Below are 26,761 nucleotides of genomic sequence, written 5' to 3'. Positions count from 1 at the left end.
ACAGTCACCCCACTGCTCCACCCATGGGCAGGGACAGGCATCAGCCAGTGTCACTGCCAGTGCCAGATCTGAAAACAGACACTGTTTTCTTTCTGCCTGGCTTCCCAATGAGAAGAGACAATGGGCATATTTTTAAAAACCAGTGCAATAAACGATCAGATGCTGGGCGGCATGTCGAACCAACAGGCGACGGACCACGAAAGAAACAGATTGTCCGTGGTATGGCCACGGCAGATTTATTCTAGAGGAACGCACAGGAGCGGAGCTACTCCAGTCCGGGAGCACAGTGAACACTCGAGGCCAGCCAGGGTGCGCCGGGGGGAGGGGGGGCGCGGGGGGGGGGGGCCTGGAGCCGGAGGCTGGGAGGACGGCGCCCACCACCAGGTCCAGGCTCTCCGGGGCGGAGCCAGCTGGTGGGGGACGCACGACACTGAGCCGGCGGTGTCGGCAGGGCGTGCTGAAGTGAGGGCTCCCTGAGCAAGGCCCGCACTCACGGAGACCGTGAGGACCAGCAGACAGATGGAGTCGGGCCCGCTGGCAGCAGGCGGCCAGATTCCATACACAGCACAGCCAGCCGACGCTAAGCAACCCGACTGTGCCCTGTGCGGACCTGCCTGGCCCTCAAGTCACGCCCCCTGGCAGCCTTCACGCCCACTGCGCCCCTGCGGGCTGGAAAGGAATCTCCCACCCCTGGCAGACACACCCCTGCCCTTGGCTCTTCTCTCCCCGGGGTCCCTGAAGTCATTTCCATACAGCCCAGATCCTGTGAATCTGCAGGGGCTGTTCGACAGAATCCAGTCCTTGGAGGGGAACGTTAAATAATCCCCCCATAAACAAATACAGTCATAAACTGGTGATTTTTTTTTCTATTTTAAGCATCAGCAGGAGCCAAGCTGTAGACAGCATTAGACGAAGAAAGAAAAATGTCTATTTCTAGAGATAAGTCTAGGAAAGAAACTTGAAGAAAAAAAAAAACACTTCAGAAAATTACTGATTTGGTAATCTTGCAAGAACACTTTATTAGATACTAATCTGTAATGCTAAGGGTTGAAACCCAGCTAAATTCTTACCTTTAGTGGGTGATAATGACAAGGTACAACAGTTTAATTCATGCCTCTCAGCTCGCAGCCAGGTGACAGACAAACTGAAAACCAGCTTCACTTAATCAACTGGTTAATGCTGTCCATAGGAAAACTAGAGCCCATCCAATAAAGAACTAAGACAATCCTTCTTTGAGATCCACGTGAAGAATGACTCTTAAACATGAATACAAAGCATTCTAAATCTTCTTCCTTCTATGTAACTGCTATTAAGGAAAAGGCACTTCGAGTATTTAGAAATGCAGGCAGACCTCATTCAGAGAATATTAGCCACAATAAATAGCCCTTCAATGCTGCAGGTGAACATTAACACCACGCTTTAAGACAGCCCCCAACAGGTCTCTAAGAAGAATCAAGACCCACACTTGCCAACAGATGACTAAAACCCAGACAGATTGTACTTCTTATTCCAATGGTGTTCTAGTTGGAATATTTTTTTTTATTAAATTCTTTCAAAAGCAAATTTGCACATCACCCTCTCAGGAAGTTTACAGCCCAGGCAAGTAATAATGCTGCTGTTTGCTAAGAATATGATTCAATCGGATTAAAGGCTTAAGCAGCCAGTATTTCTCAGTTGAGAACACACAAGACTATTGGCAGCTGGCTTCTCCCTTCCCCAACAGCTACACCTGCACACCCTTCCTCCCAGCACTTAGGAAAAGTGTGTTTGTTCAGTTGGGTCCTTTGAATTTCCCAAAGAGCTGGAGTCTAAAACCACAGAATGACAGAGAACACAGCAATGGTTGGGGGAACATGGCACACATCCAGCGCAAAGAACCATTGTGAAGGATGCCTTTAAGTAGCCCTGTGCACAGGACAGGACACAGGACAGGATACACAGGACACGGTAGTAGAAACTGGATTGCACGACTGTCAGGAAACAGAAGTCCTGGTATTTATCCACCCAAACTTTGGGAAGAAGAGCTGGCAACACAGTTAGCATTGATTTAGTGTTTCAGAAAGGCTTTCACATCCTGTAGCTCACCGGAACATCGCAATACAAAATGATCATGAGGAAACTGAGGCTGGAGACTTAAGAGGTTTCCCCAAGGTGTATCCCAAGACGGGGACACCGACTTGACCCCAAAGTCATGCTTGTTCCTCTACACGAACAATTCCTAACCTCTGCGGGGCCGCTGATCCTCTCCACTGGGAACACGCACATACTTCTCTGCACATGCGGCTCACAAGTCCTCCGCAGCCCACTCCGGCTTAGAGACCGTGACAGCAGGTGGTTTCTAAAGGTCCTCAGCACTGACACTGCATGGCCTGATGAGAACCGGGCATCTGAACTCCCTTGTCTTACATAACCACCAGGATTTGCCCCATCATCCTGGACTCCGAACATATGGGTCTAAGGCCACCCGGACACAAAGGTTTACCTCCTACCATTTTGTTTACACCACACAAAAGTGGTTTGGGGCCAGAGGTGACTCACAAGGGCATCATTCTCTAAGGACACAGGGACACACACACACACACACACACACACAGACCTCCTATGATTTTGCAGATTTATACTTACATCAGCATTTTATTTTCTTCATATTGTTTACAAACCCCCCAAAAAAATGGGTGACCGGGATGTTTCTCCCCTTCTAAAGTTCCTCAAGCTTTCATTCAGTTGAATAACAGCCGTTTGATGAAATACTTTGCTAGGAATGCAGCCTTGAAGCAAACCCACGTAAATAGCACCCTTGCCCCAGCAGCAGCAAATGCAGAAATCCTGACATCTTTCCTTAAAAGCAGCGAGCCAAGCTGGCAACGCTGCCATTCCTTGCCCCACCTCCTGCCCTTGTACAATAGGCTATTTACAGAAGGCTGAAACTCCCCCTTTGTCCTGAGCTGGCTGGGCAGAGCTCAGCCTTGGGGAGGAACAAGAGAGCAGCAGCCAGACCGCGTGCTGTTCTTTCAGTGTGCCACTCCAAAACCCTTGGATTCGTGCTCCTTGACCCTGGCTGGCAATTTACCTAAAGCTAGATTTGCTTAAGCCGTCCCCTCCTGAACCAAAAGAGCAGTCGGGCTCTCCCCAAACAGGGATGCCGACGTCCACCAGTTAGAAAGGAAAACAGAGGTCTCTGTCCAAAGCCCATCCTATACATGAATTCCTGACCACGTTTGCTGCCTTTGGATCATCTCCTCATCCTGAGCATGAGAAGGAGAGAGACCATCTGGGTAACTTCAGGATCCCACGCACGGTGGGCAAATACTTCCACAGGGAATTAGTTACTCCCATCCACTGCCATGGGGTGTTTCTTCCCAACGAAGTACAGTGAACCTTAAACCCACATAATTTTCATTAAAGTGACTCTCTGGGATCACGAATTCAATTTCCAAGCAGATTTTAAAAGGAGAAATGAAGGAGAGGTGCTCTGCTTTTAGAAACCTGATTTGCTGAAATATTCAAGTCAACTTGAAAATTCTTTACGACACCACTCTCTGTCCACGCCATCAAAGTCAGAAAGAGCAGGACACAAAGCTTTTAAAGGTAAGCAGGGGGATGCTTGGGTGGCTCAGTCGGTTAAGCATCCGACTCTTGATTTCGGCTCAGGTCATGATCTCGTGGTTTGTGGGTTCGAGCCCCGTGTTCGGCTCGGTGCTGACGGCACAGAGCCTGCTTGCGATTTTCTCTCTCCCCTTCCCTCTCTGCCCCACCCCCACTCATGCACGCACGTGCACGCTCTCTCTCTCTCTAAATAAAGAAATAAACTTAATAAAAAACTGTAAAGGTAAGCAGAAGGCCAATTTTCTAACCAGTAATATTAGGGCCATACCTCACCTGTTCATATTGGCCACCAAGCCACGACTCCCATATACGCCCCCAAGTAATGAGATTCCAAACACAATGTGCCCAACTTGAATGGGTAAACTTGTAGGGCTTAGATGCAATGGCCAAAGTCTACCCGTAACAGCTTCTGTATTTATTAAATTACATATCTATTGAAGTCACGTGACAAAAATAAATTACTTTAGAAATGTGTGCTCTTTCCCTACTTACATTTCCATGATATTTTATTAAAATTCTTTGAACACACTTCTTCACACAGGGTCTCAGGCATCCCTAGAGCCAGCCACTTTTGGAGCCACTTTTGCCTTCGTAAGGTCAAGCCTCCAGAAATAGCAACCCAGCCAGTGTTAAATTCCTTTGCTCAGGAAAAGTCGAATTCACTTAGTTGGCCTTTCTGAGAACGAGGTGGTTTCAGGAAAGGTGCCTTCTCTACCTGATGGTGTTCAAAAGGAAGTGACCAAGAGGACACCCCCACAAAATGAAAGCCTCAGTGACACATGACGACTACAAGAGGGTTGTCGGGAAATCCTCACCCTCTCTTGGGTGCAGGTGCATTACTTAACATTCAAATGTGGGTGCAAACCGTGAAAAACCTGCAGACCCCATTCGTGAGGCTTAGAAGTCAAAAACGTAACATAAATATATACACAAAACAGTGCAAAACGAGGTGGCAGTAAGTGCACAAGAAATTCTGAGAGAGGTCACACGCTCTCAAGGATTGCTGCATGCAGAAAGCAAAAGTGAGCCGGTCCTCGCAGGATGAGGGAGGCCCAAGAATGTGAGCTCCACTTCGGGCTCTGGGGATAGGACGGGACGGCCAGAAGCAACTCCCCACCTCAGCTCTAGGATTTTTGGCCAGGTAATCTGGAACAAGTGACAGGATTCCACTGGGTAGGAGAAAGGAAGGAAAAATCAGCTTGAAATTGCGCTTTCTTTAAGAGCCACCGTTTGCTAAGCACTTGCTGTGTATCAGGCACCGTGCTGAGTAATTAGACACATGACGAAATGTCATCCTCCTAACGGTCCTTACTGTATGGAGTCCTCATTAGCTTCGACTCAAAGACAGGAGACTGTGTAGGAAAAGCCCAGTGTCCTGCCCCAGCCCCACACAAGAACAAGACCAGAGGCCAGGACCGAAGGCAAAGCCTATGGACCGTAAGAGGCAGGCCTGTCACCGAGGCACACGGTGGTTCAAATGCAGATGAACGTGCAAGGCGATGAAGAGGATGCCAAGAAGCTGGGACAGACAGAGCTTTAAAGAGCCAGGATCTGAATCCCAACGTCCACCAAGCGTTGGAGGGATACACACGAATTGTGGCCTGTGCAGGCGATGGAATAACCCTCTGCCTTAAAAAGAAAAAAAAAAAAAAAAAAAAAAAAAAAAGAAGGAGATTCTGATACAGGCCATAAGCTGGATGAACCTACAAAACGTTATATGTGTTCCAGGGACTTCGATGAGGCAAACTCAAAGAGATAGAAATGGAGGCTACAGGAGTGGAGGGTGGGAGGGGAAAGGGGAGTTATTGCTTCACAGGTACAGAGTTTGTGTTGGGGATTCTGGATCCCCAAAACATTCTGGAACATCCCAAAAATTCTGGAACTCGGTAACGGTGACAGTTACACAATATCGATAATGTAATGAATGCCAATGAACTGTATGCTTGAAAGTGGTTAAAATGGTAAATTTTATGTTATGCCTACTTTACGATAAGGCATTTTTAATTGCTAAAAAAACAAAACAAAACAGGATTTAGTAACTCAGTGGATATCAATGGAAAAAAAGAGTCGGAGTCGGAGAGCTGGGTTTTTGAGCCCGGGAGATTGAAGAAGATTGACCGGTGGAACAATGAGGAGCAAAGCAGTGGGGGAGGCTGGAAGGCGGTTTGTAGGCAGGTTCCCAGGGTCCTGGAAGCCTCCTTGTGCGAGTGGACCGGCCCATCCTCTCCCCACGCGTCTCTGGGCGAGCTCCCCTCCGGCTCCCTGCCTCAACAAGGCTGGGAGGGTCAGTATCCCAGGGCGGAGCTCTGGCCCTTTCCAAGAGTCTACCAGAAAGTCTCCCCATGCTTCCACACCCACGCTGCATTCTCCAACCTTGGGGTCTCCTTTCCTTACGGCCTCTTCCCGAGCCCTGTCTTAATAACATGTCCAAACTGACCCAAATAGTTCAGTTGCTCTAATAAATCCTTACGTGACCTCCTCAGTCAGAGGCAGTCCTGAACTCCAGGAATATGTTATCTGTAGCCCTTGCGGGACCCTTAGCATCTCCTATTTTATACTTATGGTGAGCGTGTTTCTCTTACATAGATGCTTCTCTCTCCTGGGGCCAGGGCCCCTTCCCATCTGTCTTCATAGGCCCCTGATGCTGGACATACTGCCTTGCCCAGAACAGGTGCTTCATGAACAGTTACTGAGTTAGGAACGACCCTCTGTGATTCTGACCAGTTTTCTGCTACAGGCCCCAGGAGGGTGTATTTATAGAACAGTGATTCTCCAAAGAGCAAGGAGGTATTTGAAACATTTCTAAACTTTAGCATTCTCCCTGTACACCCCACCCTGCTGCTGCTGCCGCTGCTGCGAGCCATTGTGCTAGAAAGGAGTAAGCAGCACCTCCTAGGTGATGTGGAGGGGAAAAGAAAAAGCTTGCAAGACACTGATTTAAAGGCTACATAAAAATACTCCCTTGCCCCTTGTTGTGATGAGCACTGGGTGTTGTACGTAAGTGATCAGTTACTACATTCTACTCCTGAAGTCAGTAATGATAACTAAAAAAAAGCAAAACTCTCTTGCCCATCTTCCCATGATGTTTTTCATTTCTCAAACTGTTGCACTTCTATATAATGTCACCTCAAGGTCATCTAAGGGCAAGGATCCTCTTTCTCCTTAGCAGATGTGTAGACAAATATTCAGACAGGAGACTGTGGATTACTTTTTGAAAGATCAAGGTTGCCCACAAGAAAGGGAAGAGGGTAAACAAATACCTCTCTTGAGTAGAAGTGCAAATGCCTGAAGGAGGGCTTGAGTCCAGAGCTTGAGACCCGGCTGTCCACCAACATCTAGAAGTGACTATTCTACGACAGAAAAGAGAATCCTCTAAACCAGAGAAGCATCCCAGGAGCTATACAGCAATGGTGGGACTGCGGTGAGGAGAGCCCTCAGGGACTCCCCGGCCACCGAGCACGAGCACGAGCACCGGGTGGGTGGCCATCTGAGCCGTAAGGGATGCTGCAAATATGACTTGCCCAGCATTCTCCGGAGGGCGGGGGGTGGGGGGGAGCCATCTGGTTCTCCTCCCTTCTCTGTTCAGCATGGACACGAAGACCTGCCATGTCCAGCCAATTGGGGAAGAGATAATTCTAGTTTGGACATGCCCAGCGAAGACATCCAGGTTATGTGAGTGGCACGGATTCACGAGGAAAAGTTTCTATTGAAAAAAAAAAAAAAACTCTTAAGAGAAGCAAGATGTTTCCATTGGCCTTCAAACACTGTTAACACTGTTAAGTGAGTTCTCAGAAGTCACTTAGACGAGGCAGGGACATTTCTTGGTAACGGTCGGAGAAGGGGCAGGCTTGGGCAACATGGGTGACCTCAGCCAGTCAGCCTCACTTCAGCTAATGGAGACAAGACCAGTTTGCTAGGTTGACCCAACCCTTCTGAAGAGGCTTCCGTGGGCCCGGCTCCCCACTTGTCAACTCACCAAGTGAATCCAACAAGGCATGTTATCTCAGCTGACATCTGGCCCAGGAAGGGCCCTAATTATACACAGTCTGTAGGACTGTGTATTAGAGAACACAACGCCATGGTCCGGGGGGTACAGCCCATTATGTACAGCCTATTATGACCATAGCTAGAGAAGGAAATAAAATTCCTGTTGCCATGAAAATAATCCACAACAGACTCTCCATCTTCCCGGCCTCTGGGGAACCACAAAGCAAGGCAGGAAGCAGGAGGCTCCTCTTCCTGGGAGGTGGAGAAGAACTTAATAGTTAAGAGGACGAATGTCCTTTTACAATAGCCAGAGCCAGACCCCGTGAGGCAGGAACTCCTGTCCACTCAGGGTCCTGGAAATGGGGAGTAGGGTCCCTTTGTTTGAGAAACCGCACACAGAGAGGGTACCTAAGTCCCAGGGTCCCTCCGGATGTTTTGTCCCAGACTAGTCACTTTTAGGAGTGAATACGGAAGGAGACAAAACAGGAAGAGTAGGAGGTAGGCTCAGATGTAACAATCTGGTTGTTTCAGGTCCCGGCGGTGCCCCTGATGGGCAACAAAAATCTTGAGCCAGCTTCGTCGCTGCCTGTGTGGGCCTCCGTGGGGATAAAGAAAGGACGGGAATAGAGGAAATGTGTGCCCCCTTCAATCACTGACACCATGGAGCATTTCCAAGACAAGGCCAGAGAAGACAAAAGATGGTGACACACCCCTGACGTTCAGGACTGAACAACAGGATTCCACTGCCACCCAGAAACTCCAGATGACAGCACGACACAGAAGGAAAATAACTGTTAGAAACTGCCAATTCTAGGGGCGCCTGGGTGGCTCAGTCGGTTAAGCAACCGACTCTCGATTTCGGTTCAGGTCATGATCTCATGGTCTGTGAGTTCGAGCCCCGTCCGGCTCTGTGCTGACAGTGCGGAGCCTGCTGGGGATTCTCTGTCTCTCTCCCTCTCTCTCTGCCACTCCTCCCTCCCCTCAAAATAAATAAATAAATAAATAAATAAATAAATAAATAAATGAAATTAAGGAAAAAAACTGTTAATTCTATGCTGTGGCATTTGGGTATTTATGATTTTATTATTCTACTGTGTACTTTGCTGTGTTATTTTTTTGTTATTATTTTTTTTATTTCTCAAGATAAAGAAGATATAACTAGGTCAATTCGGTTCATTTCCTCTTGTATTTATGTATTTCCCACCTGCTGCATAAACGGCCTCGGGCGGCAACCTGTCCTTCTAGGAGAATGACAGATGGGGTGGAAGCCCTGCCCAGAAAGTCCATCCCTAGGCTCCCACCGTCCGTGTTGGGCCCTGACCAGCTATGTGGGCACTTCCACGTAAGGGCACCTTTGAGAAAGGTTCCACTGCTAATGAACAAAATCACAGGGAAAAAAACCCCACTTTCCCTCTCTCCCAAATAGAAGTCCAACAGCATTTGCAGTGTTGCCTCTGCCTTCAACGAGTTTAGGGTATCAGTGAACAAACACACCTGCGAGAAAGAGTTAACCTAACTATCTAGATGAAAAGTGAAGAAGTAAGTGGTGGAGGGCTTCGGGAGGGAGAGAACACTATGGATGAACCAGAGAGCGATGGGAGGGCCGGCTAGAGAGCCAGGTGGAAGCAGCCAGAGGCAGGTGGTGGGGGTGAAATGCCCTGAGACCCAGCTCGCGCCGGCCGGTGCTGGGGCAGGGGCGGCTGGCAGTTAGGAACGACAGAGCCATAAACCAGGGTGGAGGATGCCCTGCCTCCACCCGGGCTAAGCAGCCGTTAGCTGCAGGAGCTTGTCCCCATGCAGCGGGGTGTAGTTTGCTGAGCATCCCACGTCCCCGCCAGGGTGAGGCCTGGTGCAGGAGACAGCGAAGAACAAGGCCCAGTCCTTGCTCGCAGAGGTCACCACGATCAGATAGCAGTGACCTGGATAAGAAGGCTGAAAGGACACAAGGTTGGGTAGAGTTACTCACACCTCTTAAAATAGATCGCGGTTTCAGAGGGACTGACAAACTAGTGGACCAGCTTAGCGGCGCAGGGTTAAGTGGAAGATAGAACATAGACAGACCTCTACCCAGAGAGGAAGGCCGGCCACTCACACATGGGGACGCTTCTGAGGGTTTACAGATTTCAGCGTGGAACTGTTGTGTCCCTAAACAGCAGAGATGAAGGGAGCCCACCAAATATGCTTAGGCGGTGGGCCTCCTCAAGACAGAACAGAGCCTTTGAAAGAGGCTGGGACCCCGTTCTGACTTTTCGATTTCGTCAGCTCTGGGGAAGACGTTGGTGGTGTCGGGGGAAGCAGCACGTGAAACAGAGAAAGAGTTGCAGGATTAAGCCCACTGTAGGAGGAGGGAGAAGGGCGGGGCTGGAATAACTCCAAGGGTGCGGGGAACCATGGGAAGAGTGGGTGGCCCACGGGAGGCTGAAAACCTAACAAATCCAACAAGTTGCAGAGGACTGTAGGGTAACGACCTGACGTTTAAAAGAAGGAAAGGAAGACAAAGAGATGGTCTCATCTGGCTGTTACCTACTTGGAACACGTGACACTAGCTGGGGGTCTACTTTCCCCGTACGTTTTGTTTATATTTTATTATGAAAATGTCCACGTGGATTTAAAAGTACATAGAATAGGAAAACAAACCCCCATATGCCCATGACCCTAGCTTCGGCTTTCCCAGGATCAACACTTTGCTAATATTGTCTCATTTTACACCCATTAAAAAAAAAAAAAACAAAACAAAACAAAACAATTTTAAAGCAAATCCCAAACATCTTACTATTCAGGTGACACTTCTGAGGCCCATTCGGCGCTATGATCCTGCGGTTTGGGGAACGATTTGCGGGGAGTAAAACTGACTAGCACATCCACATGCTGCTTCCTGCTAAGTGACTAAACGTTCAACAAAGAAAGCCAACCTAAATATTGACTCAAGGTGCTACACCCAGCATGATATTTGATTGTCACACAAGGAAAGGTCTATACGTTCAATCTGAGATTTACAGAGCACTCCATATCAAACATTGCTCCCATCTCAGGAGACACAGTAGTGAATAAATCAGAAAATAAAATAAAATCTTTGTCCTGATCTTAAGGCTTCTGCGTTTTCAAGCTTTGGGTCCAAAGTCAAAATATACTCTGGATTTAACACGACTCTCCTGAAGTCCAAGACCACTTTTAAAAAATTTTTAAATTTATCTCTTTAAGTTCAAGTTAATTAACATACAGTGTCATATTGGTTTCAGTAGAACCCAGGGATTCATCACTTACAACACCCAGTGCTCATCCCAACAAGTGCCCTGCTTAATGTCTGTCACCCATTTAGCCCATGCCCCCCCACGTACCTCCCCTCCGGCAACCCTCAGGTTTGTTCTCTGTATTTAAGACTCCCTTATGGTTTGCCTCCCTCTCTGTATTTATCTTATTTTTCCTTCCCTCCCCCTATGTTCATCTGTTGTGTTTCTTAAGTTCCACATATGAGTGAAATCATACGACGTTTGTCTTTCTCCGGCTGACTTATTTCACTTCGCATAACACACTCTAGCTCCATCCATGTTGTTGCAAATGGCAAGATTTCATTCTTTTTGATCGCTGAGTAGTATTCCACTGCATATGCACACCACATCTTCTGTATCCATTAGTCCATCGATGGGCATTTGGGCTCTTCAAATGACATACTGGCTAAAGGGTTAGTATCCAAAAGTCTATAAAGAACTTAGCAAAATCGACATCCAAAAAACAAATAATCCAGTGAAGAAATGGGCAGAAGACGTAACTAGACACTTTTCCAAAGACATCCAGATGGCTAACAGACACGTGAAAATACGCTCTACGTTATCAGGCAAATACAAATCACCACCACCATAAGATACCACCTCACTTCAGGACCAATTTGACATCAATCACAACCTAGTTTCGCAAGGGAGTTTCGATTCCCCCTTAACTGACAAACTGAGTTCTCTTGCTCTTTTTTTTTTTTTCCAAGTGGCATTCAGAGGTATCTTGCCATGCTGTTGGTAGAGAAGGAGTTAATTTTCCGGTTCTCTGAGCTTTTCATAATGCATCCAAACTAATAAATAAATGCCTCTTAATAGGTAACTACATTTATTTATTTATTTATTTATTTATTTATTTATTTATTTATTTTTAAAAAATTTTTTTAATGTTTATTTATTTTTGAGACAGAGTGAGACAGAGCATGAACGGGGGAGGGGCAGAGAGAGAGGGAGACACAGAATCGGAAGCAGGCTCCAGGCTCTGAGCCATCAGCCCAGAGCCCGACGCGGGGCTCGAACTCAGGACCGCAAGATCGTGACCTGAGCTGAAGTCGGACGCTTAACCGACTGAGCCACCCAGGCGCCCCTGTAACTACATTTATAAACTCTAGACATTTGCAAATATTTTCTGAACATTATAAAATACACATATATGAATTTAAGCTAAAAAATGAGCATCTGTAGTAGTTGTAATATACCCACCCTGCAGCCTGGATGGCCTACCTCGGCCACGGGGCACAGGGGCCCCATTTTGGGACGACTGAGCAGTTCTTGCAGCTTCTCTGGGCACCTGCCTGGCTAGAGTCTCTGTCAGTTCTTGACTCTGGGAGGCAACAAATAAAAGTGCTAACTGCAGGGGCGCCTGGGTGGCTTAGTCCGTTAAGTGTCTGAGTCTTGCTATTGGCTCAGGTCCTGATCTCACAGTTCGTGAGATCGAGCCCTGAGTCGGACTCCACGCTGAGCATGGAGCCTGCCTGGGATTCTCTCTCCCTCTCTCTCTGCCCCTCTCCCACTCATTCTCTCTGTCTCTCTCAAAATAAATAAATAAACATTAAAAACAAGCGCTAACTGGAGCACCCCCCCCCCCCGAAAAGCTTGCCGCCGCTAGGGGGCAGTGTAATAGTGCTTGCACACAGACTTTCCGTCTAAGAGAGAAACAGAGGTAATCAACAACTCCGTGAGGGAAAGGAGTTGGAGCGGGCAGGACACTGGAGTGAAGTCACCTGGCCCAAGCCTGAGAGCCCGAGGGGGCTGGACCGGCTAGTCTGGAGGAAGGAGAATCAAGGTTGCAGGGCCACGGCAGCCCAAAGCTTCAGCCCCTACCTCACGGGCCAGGGATGTTCAGTCTGCCTACACTTTAGAGGGGTGCCAGCCTCAGTGGCGCTCATCTCTGATTCCTGTCCGAAGAGGGCAGCACAGGCTGGCTCTGTCTTCAGAGTCTAGCCTGTCTCTGGGCTCTCAGCCACACCTCTCTGAATCTGGGTTCCATCCTCCCATGGGGTGGTTGGTTGGACTGCTTGACAGGCAAGTTCCCTGCCAGCCCCACATTCTGGGGCACCTTGGAAGCGTGCCTGAGGAACAATGCGGGTAATTGTCCTACAGAAGGAACAAACAGCTATTCGACCATTTCACTAGTAGCACAGAAACAAGGTATGATTTTAAGGAGGAATACCAGGTAAATGAAGGCGACGGTACAGTTATGTAAGATTATCTAGAACTTGACACTGATCCGCTTCCCTTCCACATCCTGCAAAGCCTACAACCACCTGCTGTTGAAACCTCTCTGAAAGTACCCTGAAAGAGACACCACGGCTGTACTCCTAAACACTAAGCTCAACCCAACGAAAGCACAGGCTTGGTCTAGTGATTTTCGATACCTTGATCTTTGCTGCAAGATCTCAGTTTTGCGCAGCATCATAATTTACAAATTTGGAACACTGAAACGTGTATTCTTGTCAGCGATCCCCTTCTACAGGACACCGGACTGTCTGAATGTCTCCTGGTCTCAACTGGACATCAGACAATATTAAGTGCCTGCTAGCAGTTAAGGTGCCACGTTAAATGCTGCCGAAAACATGCAAAAGATAATGACTAGTTCTCCTACGTGCCCAGAGCTTAGAATGCGGCTGGGGAGTCTATATGAGGAAGCAAGATATGCTCACATGAAAAGGCAAATGAAGGAGAGAGGGGGTGCTGTTCATAACATGAATGACCAGTACAGCCAGGTATCAACCGATCCAGAAAGAAGTAGGCCACTGCCCCAGAACGGGTTCAGGAGATCCTTGGATGGACCAGGCACCAACCCTTCAGAATCTGAATTAGGGGTGGGGGCACCTGGAGTAGCAGCTATTCCTACCCAATGTGGCAGAATTTCAGCATTTTAACCACCGCTGCGGCTGCTGGCGCATCTCAGCCAGCTGAACGTTAGCCTAGGGTTCCAGTGAGGGATCCAGAGTCTCTGAGGAGCAGGTCCATGAGGAAGGAGGCTGGAATGAGGAATGTCATTGCAGACAGGTCACAGTAAATGCACAGGGTCCATGAGGCCCTTCCAGGGCATGGGAAGGCCACTCAGGCCAAAGAGAGAGCTCACGGATAGAATCTTGGGATGCAGAGACCTTGGTGCAATCCCGTGCTCCCAGAGTCTGCTTTCCAAAAGTCCCAGGATGTGGGTGGTTTGGGACAGGCACGGGAAACAGCAGGTTGGAACCAGATTCTAGAAGCTCCCAAGAGCCAAGCTAAATAAAGACTTGGGACCTTATAGAGGGAGCCCCGGAAGGCTTCTGGGCAGAGGAGGGATTCAATCAGAGAGTTGTTCATTAAGGAAAGTCATCATTCTCTCCCTCTTTTTTCAACGAAGGGTCTCTACTGTCTAAACCAGAGGTGACAGGCTATGGTTTGGGCAGTGACGTTGAGGAAAAATTGGTGTATGTTGTGCAATACTGTACAGAGTAAGTGAAGATAGGTCGACTGCAGGGCACAAAACAAGAAGTACACTGAGATCTGGTCATTCTCCGAACAGGCCCGGGGCCCAGGAACAAACTCCACTGGGTATCATGGCCAGAGGGGAACACAGGTTGTGTAACCTGGGCTAAATCACCCATGACCTGCACAACGATTACTGGGTCTGCAAGGGAGCAAGTTACGCTATTTCGACGGTCAGGGAGCCTGGGATATTTAGAAGTGCCGCAGACAGAGGTGACTCAGGAAGCAAGTATATATGTGGGAGCTGGGGTTCCCACCCTTGCCCCCTTCAACCACAGCAGCCCTGCTTTTATTCTGTACCTTGGGGTTCTGCCTAACACTGTACTAGAAAAAAGGCACCCATATCCAGTAGACGATACAACACTGTGCCTCCAAACCCTGAAAACTCACAATTCTGTTCTCTTGTCTCTAACATGCTGAGAAAGTCTATTTTTGGTAAAAGTAACCCGAGATGCACAGCAGGAAGCAAACCTATGTGCCATGGTGAGACCAATCTCTTACTTCAGTGAGTGGCTCGCCCATCTCTGCTGAGCGTGGGTCCCTGTTCCCAGCCACACCCTCTCTTCCTGCCACACACTTGATGCATTAACCGTGCACCTCGACGGTTCACCAGTCTTAATGAGACCAAGGGCAGGCAAAGCCTTTAACTCTTTAATTCTCTAGAAAGTCATAGCTCTGGACCAGGTGATCTTGTCACTCACTGAAGCAAGCTGAATCAAAATTTGTTGTCATTTCAGCGCTCTGGTGGTACAAGACAGAGTGTAAAAATGAGGCCAGGAAATATCAAGGAACAACGACACGGAAAAAGAACCACTTCTGTCCTGTCTCGCCACTAGCTAGGTAACCTGGAACTTTGCTGACGCTCCTGGGCTAAGAACCTTTCAAGCTCTAGGGAGGCAGTTGAGCCAACCAATTAGGAGCTCAGGCCCCGCAGTCTGACTTGCCTAGGTTCAAATCCTGGTTTGGGCAACTTCATTCCTGCCCTTATTCTTTTATCTTTTGTAAAGCAGGGATAATAGCAGGACCTACCTTGCAGGGAGGATTAACTGAATTCACAGGATATCAGAAGCACTGAGAACAGCGCCTTGGACCGTTGGCTGTTATCATCACCTTTCACGTCCTGAGCCTGCCCCTGCCGGGCTGTGGCCACTGCCTCAGTCAGCTCACAGACCCTGCTTTGTAGCTGACGGCTGAGCCCTGAGGGAGAAACTAGTCTCTGTAGCAACCTTCTCTTGCCTCTGGTTATTTAAAGAATAAACAGTGTTCGAGGTATTTGGGCCTTAGATATATGCACATTTCTCTCACAACCAACCTGAGGGGAAAGTACCAATTTCTTCCTCCGCCAAAACTGCAAAGGGACAGATAATACACTTATCAGAAGTCCTTCCAGAATGAGGAAATGGTATAAACGTCAATCCATGTTTCCTCCTTTGATGCCATTTTTTCCATTTATCTTTCCAGACCATGAAATCCAAAAATCGACAGCTTTGCACTAGAACACAGGAACCCAAAAGTTCATTAAAACCATTCACTAACAAAAATAATTTTCAAATCATTGCCAGTGTCAACAGTTTTAAAGCAGAACACGCCTTAATTTTTCCAAAAGATACATTAAATACATAAGAAGCTTGGCAAACCGTTCGGACGCAGTTGTTCTTAAATATCCAACAGTAGGAGAAGGGTAAGTAAATTGGAACATATCCCTTACACCACATTATGCAGCCATTCTCAAAACTTAGTTTTGGAGGAGAAGGTAACAACATGGAAGAATGCTCACAATATAACTTAGGTGATTAAAATTAAACTATCAGGAGCGCCTAGGTGGCTCAGTCAGTTAAGCGTTGGACTGTGGCTCACGTCATGATCTGGTTTGTGAGTTCGAGCCCCGCGTCAGACTCTGTGCTGACAGCTCAGAGCCTAGAGCCTGCTTCAGATTCTGTCTCCCTCACTCTCTGCCCCTCCTCCAATCGTGCTCTGTCTCTCTCTGTCTTTCAAAAAAAAAATGTTAAAAAAAATGTTTTTAAAACATTAAGAAATTTTTTAAATCATCAAAATTTTTATCTTCAATTAAAACTATATGCTTAAAGTACAAAAAAAAGTTGTTTAGAAAAACACTAAAAGGAAATACACAAAAAGGTTAATAGCATCTATTCCTTGAAGACCTTTTTTTATAGTTCCCAAATTTTCTAGAAGCAGAGGTTCGTGTTATAATATAAAAAGTATATAATATATAATATTCTTATGTTAATATAATTCTTATAAAAGCATATATTCCTATTATAAATACTTTCACATTTACATGCTAAACTTTTTATCATTTTATATTTTATGTACATCTACATACACACACATATGTAGGTTTTCTGAGGCAAATGGTTTTGAATTAGGTGTTAGATAGCTTTCAAATTTCATTTAAAACTTGAAAAATTCTCATAAAGAGAATTAGCCCAGGTACCTACACAGAGCCACCAGTTTTGAAATCTTAGATTTTTTTTGTGCCTCCAGCCAAATGCATTCTTCTAGGCAGGCAGCACAGGGGAAGAGAGCACTCACCTACACCTAAGCTTTCGTCCAAAAGAATGTGCCCTCCCTCCAAGCCAGCCATGTTTCAAGAAAAGCTCCATATTTCATTCTTCCTCGGAATTGCACAAAAGCTACAACAAACCAAATTCGATATTGTCTACAACTCAGCCAAGAACTTCTAAACGTCAGGATGTAAAGAAAAAGCAGAGAAAGTAACATACCACCGATTACGCAAGAGCTTCCTCTTGTCAATTTTTTCAAATTATGTACCACTTTGGGCTCACACAAACTAGAAATTCCTGTTGAGCTGTCATCTGGGCATTTTCGGTAAGGAACTGGAGATAAAAGGACAATCTTGGAGTTGCAGCCACAAACACTGGGAAATTGCCTCCACTTTCTAGCTTGTGCGCTTTCCAAACGCGTTTCTGTAAAAGCTCTCAGAGCCCCTTCAAGTACTACAATGTTGAAAATTAAACCTAACCACGTGCAGCTTCAGATCAGCTCGGTTCAAGGAGACTTTGTCTCTAGGCATGAGTGCCAAAGACAAACGATCCTGATGGGTTTGTCTGACCACCAAGTTGGACTGACCACCTGCAGCCAACACTGTGCACCTACAGTCTACCTCCTGACGAACCTGCCTGCGAGAGAGAAAGGCTTGAATCCCAAGATTTCAAGTAAGGCCACAGGATACCAATAGCTTGGAGCTGCCTTAAAGGAAGTTCCTCTGTATTTTTTAACACAAGAGTCTATCCCATTGCATCATCCAAACAATACCGTTCATAAAACGTTATTAATGGATTCTAACTTAACAGTATTTGGATACGAAAGTCGGTATGTGCAGAAGAATAATGAGCTTATGCTTTATGAGGCAAACCTGCCCAATACATTCAGCAACTGCCCTTAAAAATTATATATATTCATCTCGGGTTACGGAGTCTCAACATCTAGAAATTACTAGTATTCCTATAGTCTTGCTCTTTCCAGAAAAGTGAAACTTGAAGGGAGAGAGGAGAAATCCCCAGCTGTGATGACAGAACAATCTGATCTTTCCCCAGCCCCTCCTCTGAACACCACCATTTTCCACAAGCCAGCTAACATCAAAAACGAAAGACATAGTAAGGCCTGTGGCATGTGAGCATGCTTTCAGTTATTTCAAACTTCATCTGAAAGAGAGGTAGCTAGGAAAATACCTCTATGATATAAACTGAAACCTGTCCCAACCTGCACTTGTCACAATTAGCTATCTCTTAAACACCCCAAGTTAAAAAGCCCAGAGATCTCTTTTTAGTCAGGCTGCCTGCAATAATAATGAAAATATTGCCAAAATATGCATAACAGAGCCAGGAAGGAAATAAGTCAAAATGCTTATAATTGTGAGGGAAGGGTGATTAAAAAAAAAAAAAGTTTTTTTCTGTTCACAGTAAATGCATAAAACAGAGGTCTATAATATGCCTACACTATTTGAAGGGAGGAAGGGAGGTATGAGGTTGGCTACTTTTGAAGATTTTTTTCTAGTCCTAGAATCTTAGCTCATGAAAGACTTTCGTTTAACGCAGACCTTTCACAAATAAGGAGTCAAGTTTCAGACTGGGAAGGGATTCTCCCAGTTGAGTGAAGGCAAGAAAGAACATCTCAGAAGACTGGCTCCATGCTGATGGGAAGCAAGATTTCCTTTAAAAGTTCCACCTCCTCAAGTCCACTAATGTGCCCATTGAACCTGCCATGGCCACTTGAAAATGCAGAATCAACCAGAAACTTTCGATTGACTTTTTGTTTGTGTTAAGCAAATAACTGTTTACACCGAGATAAACACAGGTGAAATTTGTGTCAGACACTATGACATTTCATGTTTTTCTCATGCTAAGCAAAGACGAAAAATAAAAGAAAGGGTCCTGACAGTCGGGGGGCACTTTGGATGCTCCTGTATCAAGAAGATGCTCAGAACTGTTAACTTTAAAAGGCAAACAGCACTTCTACAATGGTCTTAATTAAGCTCCATAACCTTGTAAGTAGGTGGGGTGGGGAAGGGATCTGCGATTGTAAATACACACTGATAAGTGTCTGTCTCTAGGTTCTAGTCCACGTGACCATTCAAGTCCTTTACCACCACTTTCCCAGGCTACAAGACGATAGGTATCATCGCTGCTTCCTAATTTCAAAAAACACCAGGCTTCTTACATCAGTGACTCCAACACGGCTATGGGCACTCCTCCAGAGACACCGCGAGAATTTCTCCTTTTAGCAACCGGCTTTTGAGGCTGCATTCGACCCTCCTACAAGCGCTCCGCGCAGGGGCCACCATCACGCCGAGGAAGCAGGACGTTCCGGCTCCGACGCTTTCAGGCGCGGTCCGAATGCGCCTCAAAAACCCTGTCACGGGGACAGGCGCCCCGGCCCCGCTGGACCATCCCTCGCATCTGAAGCTCGGGGTCCGGCTTCCGGGACGGGCGGGTCCCCGCCGTCACACAAACCAGAGGCCGGTTCCGCGGCGCGCGTCACCCGGACCCCGGCGTGCACCAGCCCCCGCGCCCGCGCAGCCCGCGGGAAACGGCGGCCGGGCATCCCCGGCTCAGGCACAGGAAGCGGCGGCGGGCTCTGGCGGCCCGAAGGCCTCCGCTGCCGGGAGAAGGGGAACCGAGGGCAGAGGCCGGAAAAGCGGAACGTCCCCGGGAGTCGAGGGGCGGCTCACGCGTCTCCGCCGCGGCCGTCGCCTCCCGGGCTCGGGCCGGCGGAGCAGCCTCAGCCCAGCGCCTCCGCCGAGACCACCGGCGCCGCAGCCGGCAAAAAAGCGGCTCCCGGCGGCAAAAGCACTCACCTCCTCGGCTGGCCGGGCCGCTACGCCGCCGGCTGTCACCTCAGCCCACTGCCTGCCCAGCGCCGACTCCGGATGCTATTTAAGGGCGCCGCCGTAGTCGCTGCGCCCTGGCTGCGCCCCAGCCTCAGCCGCCGCGGAGCCAAGCTGCTGCGGGTGCGCCAGCCGCTCCCGCCCCGCTGGCTCCGCCCCGGCCCCGGGCCCCGCCTCCGCTCTCAAGCCCCGCCCCCGACGCGCGCCCACCTCCTGTCTGGGTGCGCGCGTGCCGGGCTGCCTGCTGGCGGGTGCAGGGACGCGGCGAGCAAACTCAGGAAGAGTCGCTTCGCCTGCCTTCGATTTCATAGCGAATCTGTGGAAGGGCAAACGGTATATTGTAGAGCTTCAACCTAGAAGCCCGGCCAGCCCTGGGGTCCCGTTGCCATGAGGACCGGCAGACGCCCTTTGTCATTTTCCTCCCTCAATTGCCTGCCTTGCTGACTTCTAGGAGGGCAAGGATTAATGCGGGAGCAGGGGCGGGGGCGGGATCCTGGTGACCAGAGGTCTTCCTTTGCCTTTTTTTTTTTTTTTTGTCATCCACATGCACGACCCCTTTTAGCCCGATTTCACCACGGTTTTCACATGGAGTTTCGCCATAGTCTTTGGCTTGGGAACACTCTTGTCTGGACTTCTGCAATGCCCTGGTCGTGAAGCAACGTTGAACAAATCAAACCGGGTATAGTGAGAGCAGAATGCAGGCTTGATATTGCTCAAGGGCAGTATTCACCTGCCAAGTTCTTGGGGCCTGTATATCCTGCTCAGCAGTGGCTGTGGTTTTGAGGGGTTCTGCATCCCTGCGTTGGCCATTTGGAATGAACTGAGGCACAGAGGCTGAATGCTAGTGAGGGCGAAAGTACTCTTGGAACTCATGCAATCTGCTTCCAGAGCATATGCACATAATAACCACTGGACTGGACTGATACTTATGTTTTTGTGAGCCTGAGCTCCCCGGACACCTCAAGCTTATTGGGTTCCCTGGAGCAACTAATATCTCAAGGACTTACCTCCCAAAGTGTGCCAGGCACCCCAGGACAGCAATGGTGAGGGCCACCCACACTCCAGTGGCCTCTGTAACCGCTCAGTTCTCCAAGATCCCCTTCTACACATAGGCTCTCCATCTAAAATTAGAAATGTACTCCACTTTCATTTTTATGGCTTTCCACTTGGCTAATCCTTGGTTTCTCTGCTCAGATCTCTCTCTCCTCACCCATGATTTCATCATTTGAGCCTCTTCTTTTTTTCTCTTGCTTCTCTAACTGGTCCTTCCGCCTCTCCATAGGCACGTCCAAGTTCTGTGCTGTATTGGTTTGTAACCTGCCATTACACGGTATCACAAACCAGGTAGCTTAAACAGAAATGTATTGTCTCACGGTTCTAGAGCCGAGAGCTTCAAAATCAAGGTGTGGGTGCGGTTGGTTCCTTCTGAGGGAGAAGGGAACACAATTCAACCCCACAACACGTGACAGCTGTCACTGACTGTCTTCCCTGTCCCTTCCCCCTCCAAGACACGTTTCTTCTAACTGGCATGCCCTTCCCTGATTTCTAGCCCTAGTGCAGATAATATAATTCCTAGCGTAGGAAAGGCACACAACCAGGGATTACATCTCAATTCCTACTCTCTGTGGTAGAGCTGCCGTGTGATGTAGAGAGGCAAGTTCAGGTTTCTCCTCTGGAAATAAGAGGACTAGACTAAATAACTTCTCAGGTCCCTTTCAGTGCTAACACTTTTTTAAAAAACTTTTTAAAAAACCCTTGTCATTTCAAAAAGTTTCACACTTGATGGCGTTGTCCTGTGACCACCAGATAAAGACTTTGAAGGTAAGCAGTATTGCACGGTGGTTGAGCACATAAGCCACATAAGCTTTGGAGTTGGGCAGCAAGGCCCGGCTCACCCTCTGTAAGACAGGAAGAATGGGACCTACCTCAGAAGGATGTTGTTGGGACTGACAGCCCATGATCTCAGTTTTGTCATTAAATAAAGGTTCTGTACTCCATAGTTGGGGGCTCCATTTTGTGACTCCGGAAGAGGTAGAAACCCAGTCTTTTTTTTAAATTTTTTTTTTTAACATTTATTCATTTTTGAGAGACAGAGTGTCAGCGGGCAAGGCACAGAGAGAGAGAGGGAGACACAGAATCCCAAGAAGGCTCCAGACTCTCAGCTGTCAGCACAGAGCCCGACGCAGGGCTTGAACTCACAGACAGCAAGATCGTGACCTGAGCTGAAGTCGGACACTCAACCGACTGAGCCACCCAGGTGCCTCGGTAGAAATCCAGTCTTAAGACTCTTTTCCACCTTCTTTTTTCCCCAAACACTTCTGTAGCCAACCGAACAGGAGCCAAATGGGATGTTGCAGTGGAACAAAATTCCTAATAGAAGTTTGAGTCTCTCTTCTTAGTTGTTCTTGGCCCCATTTTGGCTCGATTAAACTTCTGTGGCTAATTATGGCTAGATCCAAATCTATAGCTGTCTAAAATTGATTGATCAACCTTCCAGAAAAGCGAAAGAGAGTCAAAGTGTTTTTTGGGACAAGCTGAGGGACCGGTTGACAATGACCTTGTCTCAAAATCTCCCACTTGTGATTGCCAACTGCAGAGTTGTGACAATTATTGATCTTCTATATCTACTGTTTTTGAGCATGGTCATCTGAAGTGTAGCCACATCAGTTATTAGTGGCCAATGGGCTTTAAATTCCAGACCTTGGTAAGTGGGTGGTTAAAGAAGGGGTTGGCATCAGTGGCTGGGTGCTTGTCACTCAGTCTGTTTTGAGGTTACATCTACATTAGGCGTATATCCATTTCCCCCAGGAGATGTAAGTACCTAGAGAGCAGGCACTGTATGCCATTAATCTCAGATTTGCTGGGAAATCTGAGATATTTCCACCAAACAGATGTTGCTCTGTAACTACTGATTATCACATGGTCTCCAGTGGCCCTAATTAAGCCATAGTCCTCCCTTCTCCCCCACCCCTTTTATTGTTCAAGTGCACTTGATCCACTGACTTCATTAACTTTACGAGGAGGAGTTAGTCCGCAGCTGTGTAGGCAGTAACTTCCACGGGTACACCCCTCTTCCTACTGGGTGAGTTGTTGGACAACTCCAGGCCTTCCAGACTCTACCCTGCAGCCCCACAACACGACTTTCTGTTTCTTGAGGTGGTATGAATATTGTATTCAGTCAATGTCAAATAAGTTATAAGTACTCCAATCTTCCAATTCAACTAGCTCTTCATTGTCAAAATCAAACTCTTTACAAGAACTTCTAAGATGCCCTTCATAACCTATCTCTGCTTTCCTACCAACCAGCTCTCCAGACACTCCCCCATCCAGGTGGATGGAAGTGCTTGCAGGGTAAGAGCAAAGGCCTGAAGTCAGCATGGATTCAAATTCCACAACTTACTGGTTCCAGACCTTGGGCAAGAAACCTTCTGATCCCTAGCTTTCTTACCTGCCAAGTGCATATAATACTGTATCGCATCTGATCTAAGTCACAATCAATTGTAAGATGCACCATTATTTTATGTATCCCCGAGAAAGAAAAAAAATGCTTCCCATTATAATTATGACATCATCAGCTGGAAGATGTACTGTGTACTGCTTAGCTTTTACTGCATAGCAAATCACTGTAAAATTTAGCGGCTTAAAAAAAACAATCATTTATTAGCTCATGATTTTGTGGCTTGGCACTTGGGCTGGTTCAACCAGGTAGTTCCCCTGCTGGTCTCTCCTGAGCTCTCTCTTGCAGCCAGTCAGCTGTGGATATGTGGGCTGGATGGCTCAGGAATGGCCTCACTCACTTGGATGTCAGGATATTTGCTGGGGTCCCTTGGTTCTCTTCTACATGTCCACTCCAGTAAGCAGTTCATCCGTCCTAAAATGGTGGCCTCAGGGCTCCAAGCTCTGCAAAGGGGATAAGCCCCAGCGTACCATTGCTTTTCAAACTTTGGCTTGCTTTGTGTTTGCTGCTATTCCATTGGCTGAAGCAAGTCACATGACTAAGGCAAGTATCCATGTGGGAAAGGATTACCCAAGGACATGGATTCAAGGAGAGGAACAACAGTGGCTATATTGCAAAAAGTCTGCTATACATCCTGATGCCAGAGATATTAAAAGTATAAAGTAAAAGTATATAGTAAAAGTATAGTAAAAGTATATATAGTAAAAGTAGTGGTAAAAGTAAAAGTAGTGGATGTTACAGATTTATTTTGGTGATCATTTCACAATATACAGATATGGAATCATTATGCTGGACATCTGACACTAATATATGTTCTCTGTATCGATCAAGTCAACCATATCTCAATTTAAGAAAGTAAAGAAGAAACAGGGGCACCTGGGTGGCTCAGTTGGTTGAGCCTCTGACTTCAGCTCAGGTCATGATCTCACGGTCAGTGAGTTCGAGTCCCGCGTCTGGCTCTGTGCGGACAGCTCAGAGCCTGGAGCCTGCTTGGGATTCTGTGTCACCCTCTTTCTCTGCCCCTCCCCTGCTCGGGTTCTGTCTCTCTGTCTCTCAAAAATAAATAAACGTAAAAAAAAGAAGAAAGTAAAGAAGAAACATATTAGCTAAAGTGAAAATAGAGTCAAAGAATATTTAATTTATAGCTCTGTTGGTGGAGCGACACCCTGTGTGTAAAGAGATGAGAGGCAAATGTTTTGAAAAGCAGCTGAAGTCATCAGCTTCTAGTGGAGGAAAACACATTTTGCTGGGACTGGAGAGAAAAAGGTGCAAATGGATACAGATAAAGTTTGAAAATATTAGAGCTGAAAGAGGAAGGAAGCCTGCCCTCCACTCTTGTGACCAAAATAAATCCAATATCCTACATTCCAAGGAATATATTGTCGTGACACCTTTTCCCTCCCCATCCCTCTAGTCCTGTGCTCCTTCTGTTTTCACAGAAGAAATCATGTTTCCACAGGAAAAAATCATGCTTTGGGGAGTATTAGCCAAGGAAATAGTTCATTGGTCAATCTGAAAACACACATGATTGTCCAGTTCAATGCACAGCGGTGGCTATATTGTTTCCCTTAAGAGTTTCTACCTTTGAGCATTCCTGGCAGCTCCATCAGTGAGCCCTCCAGCCTTCTGTAAACTTCAGTGAGTCAGTAGGGTTTCTAGAACTAAAGTTCCCAGTTCATAACCACTAATGCTCTAACAAGCCATGAATTTCTGCTCTAAAATCTGGAGTGTCACTTTAAACAGCTCAGGGTGACTAGATGAAATATATCACTGAGAAGGTCTCCTTTCAAGTATTTAAATATTAATCCCGCCTCTGCCTTCCAAACATTGTGTTCTCTTTTTGTCCAGTAATCCCTCAGCTGATCTAATAGAGGAATATGTAAATCAAAACTTTTGAAAGTGTGTTTTCTGCTTTTTAGAAGAAAACCATAATTTCTTAAGAAAATAAAATCCTATATCTGATTGTGGAATAAACACTGGGATAGATATGGAGAGATAGGTAGATGGTAGATAGATAGATGAGGGATAGATAGATAGATAGATAGGAAGACAGGAAGATGAGGGTCACCTGGGTGGGTCAGCTGGTTGAGTGGCCAGCTCTTGATTTCAGCTCAGGTCATGTTCTTACGGTCGGGGGCTCCACATTGAGCATGGCGCCTGCTTGGGATTCTCTCCCTCTCTCTCTGCCCCTCCCCCGCGTGCTCTCTCTTTCTCTCAAAATCAAATCAAGTCAAATAAAAATATGTAAAAGATAGAAAGATGAGTAGATAGACAAATTAGATAGAGATGGACAGATAGATAGATATGTCTGGAGTATGGTAGGCCTTTTGGGGATTGAGTGTATCTCTTATCCAAGAAAGGATGATTATGTTAAAAAAAAAAAAAAGCAGGGGGTGGCGGTGGTGAGTTGCTGTGTGAGATAATGTCTGCAAAGCACTTAGTACAGTACTTGCCCCCAGTGAATATTCTATAAGTGCTATTACTGACGATTCTCTTTGGAAAGCCTCTGTAGCTATGCTTTTTGTATCTGCAACCCTATAAATTCTTATTTATCATCCAAAACCTAACTCAGGCATCCCTTTCTCCAGGACACAGACACACACAGATACGCAGACACACACACACACACACACACACACACACAACACACACCTTGTTATCCCCAGAGTCGTGCTAGCCTGCCATTTAAGTTGCACTGCCTGTTTGTTATAGGTTGTCATTTCCGTGCTTCTAGGTCTGTGGACCTGGCTTTGAGCTCCCTGACAGCAGACGTTGTGTGTCTAGACATCTCCTCCCCTCATCCCAAGACAATGCCTGGTACTTGATACGTGTTTATTCCATTGAACCGGTGTGTCACCACCAATAGCACCGCTTCTCCTTCTCCAAGGTGTAACTGCTGTTTCCTCCGGAGGTGGTCCCACAGCTCTGTCTGATGGTTCTGGCACAGAACTTGTCACATTCATTGTGATTACTTGTTCGTGTAATGCACACGCAGATAGGATGTGCCTTCCTCTCCTCTACGTCACACAGAGACTCCCCCTCACCGTGCCTGGTGGTAGCAGTGAGTACTCTGCTCATCCTTGTGACATAAATAAAAAGTGTCTCGAATCTCCATTCTACTTATTCTCAGGAAGGCCTGTGGCTAGAAGTCTAGAGGAAAATTGGATTGAGTATGTGATTCATCAGGGGTTGTTTCTAGTCCATTCCTAGAACCTGAGCTCACTGGCTTCCCTGTCCTCTGAGGTCACAATGCTGCTCCCTCATCATGTGCTTGAGTGCCCGGGGGAGCCCAGCCCCCGTCCCTGGGGTCTCTCTCACCCTTCCACCCCACCCAAGGAACAGTCATGTCGCGGGCCCATGACACCCAGCAGTATTTGAAGTTTCTCTCAGTGAACAGAATGTGTCTAAAAATACCACAAGGAGTGTATGGGACTCGGACCAGATCATTTATCACCCGATGTCTCTGGGAACAGGACACTGGTAACCCTCGTGGGGTTGGGACATCAGTTCAGAGTAGTGTTGAAACTGGGTGAGTGGGCAACATGCATCCTCCCTCAGTTCTGCTCTGGCCCCTCCTTCATGCCCATTGCA

The 26,761-nt window shown here is 47.2% G+C and overlaps 1 protein-coding gene across 8 annotated transcripts in view; it reads right to left on the bottom strand.

The window, feature by feature from the left end:
* The window catches only part of ACSL1 (acyl-CoA synthetase long chain family member 1), a 71,942-nt gene extending 52,109 nt beyond the window's left edge, over positions 1-19,833 (bottom strand). For 3 of the 8 annotated variants that reach the window (XR_013554992.2, XM_060652898.3, XM_060652904.3), the window contains exon 1: positions 19,684-19,833. The gene's annotated coding sequence lies outside the window, so the exon portion shown is untranslated. Of the gene's footprint in view, positions 1-2,223; positions 2,247-2,267; positions 2,290-2,625; positions 2,800-19,046; positions 19,271-19,683 lie in introns of those variants that run through there. The other 5 variants (XM_060652897.3, XM_060652901.3, XM_060652899.3 and 2 more) reach the window with 5 other exon arrangements.
* Between the last annotated feature and the right edge of the window lie 6,928 nt (positions 19,834-26,761).

The sequence above is a fragment of the Panthera onca genome, chromosome B1 (genome assembly GCF_046562875.1).
Source record: "Panthera onca isolate mPanOnc1 chromosome B1, mPanOnc1 haplotype 2, whole genome shotgun sequence".
Lineage (NCBI taxonomy): Eukaryota > Metazoa > Chordata > Mammalia > Carnivora > Felidae > Panthera > Panthera onca.
This window is presented reverse-complemented; position numbering and strand designations above follow the sequence as displayed.